At 44.0% G+C, this 7,577-nt stretch overlaps 1 long non-coding RNA gene across 1 annotated transcript; it reads right to left on the reverse strand.

The window, feature by feature from the left end:
• Nucleotides 1-439: 439 nt before the first annotated feature.
• On the reverse strand, nucleotides 440-7,561 carry LOC108580487. The gene is made up of 3 exons (XR_002524495.2): nucleotides 6,529-7,561; nucleotides 2,080-2,261; nucleotides 440-1,222 (listed from the first exon to the last, which is right to left on the reverse strand). It is a non-coding gene; the product is annotated as an uncharacterized LOC108580487 (long non-coding RNA).
• Between the last annotated feature and the right edge of the window lie 16 nt (nucleotides 7,562-7,577).

The raw sequence follows: 7,577 nt of genomic DNA on the forward strand, positions 1-7,577 counted from the left end.
AGGAACATTCATGGATTAACTCATTTAATCCTCACTGTGATCCTGTGGCAACAATGTATTTCTCATCACTAACTGACAGATGAAGAGTCAAAGAACAGTGGGTGGGAAGGGGGTCAGTAACCAGTGGTAAACAGTAGCCCAAAGTATCCTAGCCAGTAAGTGCAAAAGCCAGGAATTGTTCCCAAAGGTCAAGCTCCATAGTTTACCTCTGAACCATTCTGCCAGACCACTCAAATTTAGAAGTACAAGAACCACCTGGTGTATATACCCAAAAGAATGGAAGACATATGTCCTCACAAAAACTGCTATACAAATGTGCCTAGCAGCATTATTTATAGTAGCCAAAATGTGTAAACCACCCAAATGTCCATTAACTGATGAATAGATGAATGTGGTATGTATGTATTTATATATGTGTATATATATGCATGTATGTGTGTGTATATATGTGCACATGTATGTATACACACATATACGTTCATGCAATGGAATATTATGCACCTACCAAAAGTAATGAAGTCCTGACATGCCACATTGTGGATGAACATGATGCTAAGTGAAAGAAGGCAGGCACAAAAGGCCACATATTGTATGATTCCATTTATATGAAATGTCTAGAATAGGCAAGTCCATACAGACAAAGCAGATGAGAAAGCAGAGAGTGGTTGCCAGTGGCTGAAGAAGGGAAAAATTAAGAATAATTAATAATTTATTAATTATTACTATATCACCTTTTCAGGGTGATATAAATGTTCTGGAATTAGATAGTAATGATGGTTGCCCAACATTGTGAATATGCTAAATAAAGTCACTGAATTGTATACTGTAAAATAGTAAATTTTAGTTACATAATTCTCTCAATTAAAATTCTTTCTCAAAACAACAAAGAACCACCTGGCATATCAGTGATAACACTCTCAGCCTTGCCGTTGGCTGACCCCTGGGTTGCAGCATGGCTGCTCCAGCTCCAGCCACCACACACAGACACAAGGCATGTAGTGGAAGACAGGATTTCTCCTCTAAGTGACTGTCTTAGTCTGTTTGTGATGCTGTAACAAAATACCTGAGACTGGGTAACTTATAAACAACAGAAATGCATTTCTCACAGTTCTGGAGGTCAGGAAGCACAAGATCAACACACCCACGGGTTCCAGTCTGGTGAAAGCTCCACTCTAGTTCCAAGATGGCGCCTTGGTGCTGTGTCCTCTGGAGGGGACGAATGCTGTGTCCTCACAGGGCAGAAGAGATGAAAGGTCAAAAAGGAGTGAATGAAGTATGAAGCCTCCTTTACAAGGGCATTAATTTATTTACAAGGATGGTCTAATCCTCTTAATCATGGCCTAATCACCTCTTAATACCACTGCATTGGGATTTACATTTCAACATGAATTTTGGAAGGGACACAAACATTTAAACCACAGCAGTGACTTGCAAAGAACAAAGAAGCCTCCCCCCACCCACCCGCAGAGCAGACGTTCTCTCACATTTCACTGGTCAAGACTCGGTCTCTGGCCCTTCACTAAACCGGCACTGGCAGGGGGTCTAGGGGATTATTGATTTGTTTAGACCAATCAGGATTTACCCTTGAGTTTCTTTTTTATCAGGAGGAGTGAACAAAACTAGGATTCTTGTCTGAAGAAAGAAAGGCAATGGCCATTTGCAAGCGCTCAACAGCGTCTGGGATACCTGTCACTTTAAAATACAGATTCCCAAGGCGTGCCCCCAGGGCTTGGTTTCAGAACCCTGCATTTGACATAAGCACTTCTGGTACCTCAAACGGGAGTGTCCTGAAACCACACTCCAAGAAACATTTTTCAGTTGTTCAAGCTTTCCTATTTCCCCAGATCTTCAAATAATTTACTATTCTCCCCCATGCCTCCTCCTCTGAAAACATACTCCAAAAAGGGAGGGAGGGAGGGAAGAAAGGGAGGGAAAAGAAGGAGATGAAAGAGAGGATAACATTTCCTGAGCATCTACCCTGGGCTTTTATACACAGCCCCACACTGTCACTTCAAGGCAACTATTATTCTGCCCATTTCAGAGATGTGGAAACTGAGGCTAAGACTATCAGCAACTCACCCAAGGCCATGTAAAAGTGGAGGACAAGGAATTCAGACTTGGGTCCTGGGTCTGGAGCTGCTTCCCCCGGATCCTTCCTTCTCACCAGACACACTGATCAACAGACCAACACATAGAACTTCTAGGTTAACGGGGGGTCCAACTTGCCTAGAAAGTGATGGTCTCTTACCAAAGACTCGTACCTGGAATAGAAAGTCTTTCACTGTTTTCATATCAGGAAAAAAAAAAAGAAAGAAAGAAAGAAAAAAATATTCATTCTTCCAGTATTAAATTTGTGCACCAACACCCTTTGGCCTTTTTAGCTTTGATAGTGTGTTTTTTCTGCATTTGGTTTTGAAGTCACTAAAAAGATGAACTGAACGCAGCCAATCATCATGCATTTATGCTAAAAAGACAAACATTCATAATGCACCCACTTCCATTTGTCTAAAGCCCTGTGTCCCCACAGATTGTGTTTTCTAGGCCTGTGATGAGCAGAATTGTGAGAAGGCATCTCCTGACAGTCACAAAAATGGGTCAGAAAATACTTTGCCAAATAGACCCCAGAAGTGCTTTCACCTGGAACCAGCTCATTCCTCTCTTCCATCAAAAGCACTTTTTCCCCCCTTTCACTTTCCAAGTTCTTTTCCATGCATTAAAAACCCCTTGGGACTATGGTTTTAGAAGAAGCAGAAATCTGAATTTCAATGTAAATGTCAACTGTGCACTCAATTTCCCTTGAGATTTTCCCAGGACTGTTCCTGAGGGAAGAATCCAGAAGTCCCTTGCCATAAACATTACTATTGGAAGTTCTCAGACAGAAAGAACTTCTGTCTGGCTACCGAGAAGACACATATGAAGGCTTTGGGATGGGGGAGTTCAGACATGATGGCAGTCTCCAAAGAAATCTATCAGTTGGGCTGGGATGTTGAAAGACAGAGTAGTGGCTGAGTAGGTGAAGTTCTGAGCATTCAGGGAAAGGTTAGCTTTGTTTTGTGTTTTGAGAAAGGTCTGTCTCTGTCACCCAGGCTGGAGTCCAGTGGTGCGACCATAGCTCACTGCAGCCTTGACTTCCTGTTCCCGAGCAGTCCTCTTGCCTCAGCCTCCCAAGTAGCTGGGACTACAGGCACATGCCACTGTGCCCAGCTAATCATTATTATTATTTTGGTAGAGGCAGGGTCTTGCTCTGTTGCCAGGACTGGTCTTGAATTCCTGGGCTAAAGCAATCCTCCCGCCTCGGCCTCTCAAAGTGATGGGATTACAGGTATGAGTCACCACACCCAGCCTCAGGGGAAGGTCTTATTTGTGCAAATCTGACTGAGTTGCTGGTGAACATACTTGTGAAATCACCCATGTAGATTGGGGACGGCTCATGAATCTGCAGGTTGGATAGAGAAAAAACAGCTCCATGAGAGGCTGGAATTCGTGTGGGGCCTGGCAAGTAAAGAGGAATTTCCATGGAAGGAAGAAGGCAGTGACTTAAAGTACAAGAGTAAGTGCTTCTGGGCAGAGAGTTTCTAGCAAGGGAGGGCTGGAGGCCAGGCAGAGCCAGGCTTGAAAACTAAGAACATTTGCACAAAAACCCTGTGAGCTAAGTCTGATTCATTAGCCTTAAAAAGTAAAATGTGTCTGGGAACATCTCTAAGCATCAGGGAAGCTCCGATTGCAAAGTCCTCTTATGTGCAGCAGATGACAGGTTCTCAGGAGATGAAGGATTTGGCAATGTGGAGGAGAAGGATCTGCCAGCACTGTCTTCCAGCCCCCAAGGCAGGATCATTTCAAGCTGATAGAGCATTACCTCTATAGAGTTAGATAAGCAGCACATCAGACATGCGAGGACTCCTGTGAGATGGGTGGGCTTCTATGAAACACTGACCTAAGGAATTAGTGTAAGAAGGCATCAGCACAGGTCACACCAGATGGGCACCAATGGCAATGTGGCCAACCTTCTGCCTGCGCGCCAGGCACTGCTCCAAGCTCTTAGCCTGCATCATCTCATTTAGCTCATCTCTACCTCACCACAACCCCCAAAGGAGCTTCTGTTATTATCATTCCCATTCTACAGATGGCGAAACTAAAGATCAGAGAGAAGTAACGGGGCCTGGGTCATACAATTCATAAATGGTGGAAACAAGTTCCAGTCTCAGAGAGCCCCACTCCAGGGCTGGCTTTCTCTCCGCAAGGAGTTGAATCGATACTTATTGGCTTGAATGTGAGTCAATGATCCCTGTCTGTATTGATCCCAACTCTCTTCATTAGGGTTGTGACCTCCATGCTGACCCTTCACTGAGGACCTTAGATGAAGCGGGCACTAATTCAAGAGGAAACGTCCAGGCTGTTCCATCTGCCATCATGTCATCCTTTGGAGGAACTGAAAGCAAGTCTCCCAATTTATATGTTTGCATCTCAAGTTGGGAAAAGTCCTATTAAAACGCCAACTAAAAGAATACAACTCAGAAAAGTCTGGGGCTGAGTCTTCACTTAGACATATGCAAACCATGCCCAAATGATGCTCCTCACTTTTCATCCTGCTGTTAAACTGTCATGATGGGAAATAAACAAAGTCCCAGTGCACTGTTTGGCAATTAGCAATTATATCTCAGCCGCTTTGGTAGCCTTCACACTGCTCTGTAATTGTGAGATTAAAAAGCTATAATTCACATGGTTGGCTATAAGTGTGTGGATATCTTGCTGTGACAAAGCAATTACCCAAGAGTCATTATCCTCATAAAGTAATCTGCAATTGTAGGTAAATAATGATTATGTAGCTAACAAATTCTGTATTATTGACCCTTAAAATAAATATTAAGATTTATCTTTTCATGTAGCCATATATGTTATATATTCTAGGCCTCTGAGGTAGAGTTGCTTTAAACTAACAGAACATGAGATAGATTTGCATGGTACTTCCGAGTCTACAAAATACTATAAGGTGCCTCTTCTTCACAATCCACACGATCACGACATAAAGAAGTCATGGTAACTTAAGTCAGGTAACTTAATTCTCCATGTTTTCCAGAGAAGTTTGAGGCTCAGAGAGGCCAAGTGACCCATCTAAGCAGACCTAAGATTCCTTTTCTCAGGGACCCTTCAGTGCATGAACACCTCTCTCCCTGGACTGCCTGCCCTTCCCCTCCCAAAGCTCATGGGCTGAGCCCAGGACTTTTCCTTCTCTTTAGAATGCTATAACTCTAGGCCGGGCGCGGTGGCTCACACCTGTAATCCCAGCACTTTGGGAGGCTGAGGTGGGCGGATCACGAGGTCAGGAGATCAAGACCATCCTAGCTAACACGGTGAAAACCCGTCTCTACTAAAAATACAAAAAATTAGCCAGGCGTGGTGGCGGGCGCCTGTAGTCCTAGCGACTTGGGAGGCTGAGGCAGGAGAATGGTGTGAACCCGGGAGACGGAGCTTGCAGTGAGCTGAGATTGTGCCACTGCACTCCAGCCTGGGCGACAGAGCGAGACTGTCCCCCCCAAAAAAAATGCTATGACTCTAGTCCACGTCAACGAAATAGAATAATTCGTGATATAGTGACATTCCCTGCCCCACAAAATCAAAAGGCAGTATATACTTCAACTATACTTTATTGCCTTGTTCAGTAAAGTTAGCCAAAAGTCATAATTCTTTCATTGTGTCTATACAAAGCCAAATGGCCATTTGAAAAATGTGAAGCTAAAAATGTTCAAATGAACTGATTCCATATCTACCACTCGAATTTTATTACTTGCCTCAGTTTGACCAATATTATCATAAATGCAGCCTGATTGCTTTGTAAAAACAGAGTCAAGAGCCACAGCAAGGAAGTCCCCACAGCATCTGGCCCACAGGACAGGACTTCAGATTTGAGTTGCTCAAACTCTTGCTTTCAGAGACGCTCATGTGGAAACCAGATGGGCTTCATCCTCTTTTAAGTGGTCATATAATTGCAGCCATTGAGAACTTGATGTTTCTTTGATTCCTTCATCACTAAACAAATACACACTGAAGCCCTACTCTGTGCCAAGCAATGGCCCTGGGGCTCCCATATGAGCAGCATAGGTGGGCCTTCTGCCTTGCAGAGCCTGGCATCCATCCCAGATGGGGAAAGGAAAGGCAGGAAGAGGAGAGGTGATGATCCCATTTCAAAGGCAGGCTTGGATGCTGTTCAAATTCCAAAGTTTTATTAAATTCCATCCATTTTTCTCTATTTCTATTTCAGTATCTTTAAAATATCCCAAGTCTTATTCTTCCTTCATTAAAAACAAAATAATAATAATTTAACAGAAAAATCACCAAGTCAGTCTGTAGGTAAGTATGTATCACCCCAGTGAAGCTGGGTCCCAAGTGGTTCAGTCTCTGAATGGCATCATGGTCAAATGAGTGTGGTCTGGCAACCAAAAATTTATTACAGCATTTCAACTTCTCTATGTACGTTTCTGCTTACCCTCATTCCTACATACATGTATACATGAATATATACATACATACATGAAGGGAATATGTGGCCCAGGACAACATTTCTTAAATTCCTTTTCCATCGTGTCATTTTTTTCTCACACACTGCAGCTGCTCAACTACTGCTGTCTTCCAAACATCTAGAAGACTCTAGTGGCTTCCTTTGAGGGTCCTCCCAGCAATATTGCCCCCAGCCCCCAGTCTATACACTTTTCCCCCTCTACCTCTCCTCTTCTTCCTGAGCCTGCCACAAACGTCCGAGAAACCTCTCCGGTAATGAAGGGTGCTTCTGAGAATGGGGAGGAGCAAAGGCCGAGTGGGGAACCCCAGAATGTCTCTGTATTAATGAATCGTGCCCCTCCATTTGGATATTTACAATCAAGTTCTCTCTATGGAGTCTTTTAAATAGATCACCAATTTTAAGTAGATCACCAAAGCGGGCTACCGATGAAGACTGCAGAATTCCCATCTCTGGAGAAAATGAAAAACAAAAACAGGAGATTCACACTGGGGCTGATTGGAGCCATCAAAATATTTGCTTAACATCTGCTTTCGTAGGGATTGTGAGGGCCAGCCACAATCAACGCCATTGTTCCCGGAGCTAATCTCATAGATTTACCCCTTTCTTGAGTTTTAATTGAATTGCCCTACAGGTAAATACACGGAGCCCTTTCCAGTGCAGACACCCTGTGCGTGGGTATCATCCTTGCCCCAGATTCTTTGTGTGTCAAACGCAAGCCACTCCAGACCCCCAGAGTCCAAAGTAGTTAATTAACAGAAATCAAAGGAGCCTTTGTTACTGCCCCAAATCTTCGTCTCTTCTCCAGATGGGGACAGATTCACTCACAATTTAGTTCCATTTCTGAGAATGGTTTCTCAGGTTTCCCTTGTCGGTGACTAGAAAGGGCCAGGTGCCATCAAGGACTCCTGCCCCTGGGTTTCTGCCAAAGACTGAATCAAAGGAAGCAGAAAGGCCTCAAATCAGTGGTCCGGGACCATCAGAGACCACGAGCCTATTGGATGAGGTCCAGGTTGGGGGTGGTGTAACCTGCAGAGAGAAGTGAGGGGCCTGGGGTGGGGGC

This window comes from Papio anubis, chromosome 11, assembly GCF_008728515.1.
Source record: "Papio anubis isolate 15944 chromosome 11, Panubis1.0, whole genome shotgun sequence".
Lineage (NCBI taxonomy): Eukaryota > Metazoa > Chordata > Mammalia > Primates > Cercopithecidae > Papio > Papio anubis.